The following is a 274-nucleotide window of genomic DNA, read 5'->3' as shown; positions in this document are numbered from 1 at the left end:
TCAGGCCAATGAAAATATGAAATCATTAAACAACATGTCATTGTTTTGCATTAAATCATGCACCAAGCTATTGCAAATGCAGCTCACGAAACATGGCCATTCTTTAAATCTATGTTCTGCTATTCCCAAAGACAGCAACAACACTCTGGCATTAACAATTTTACTCTTTTTTTTTTTTTTTGAGTAAAAAAGTTCTTTTCCTTTTTTTTACATGTTACAGAAGAGATTATACATCTAATTATCCATTAAGACCATTAGAATTCATAGACACTAG

This window comes from Penaeus monodon, chromosome 24, assembly GCF_015228065.2.
Source record: "Penaeus monodon isolate SGIC_2016 chromosome 24, NSTDA_Pmon_1, whole genome shotgun sequence".
NCBI lineage: Eukaryota > Metazoa > Arthropoda > Malacostraca > Decapoda > Penaeidae > Penaeus > Penaeus monodon.
Note: the sequence above shows the minus strand (reverse complement) of the source record.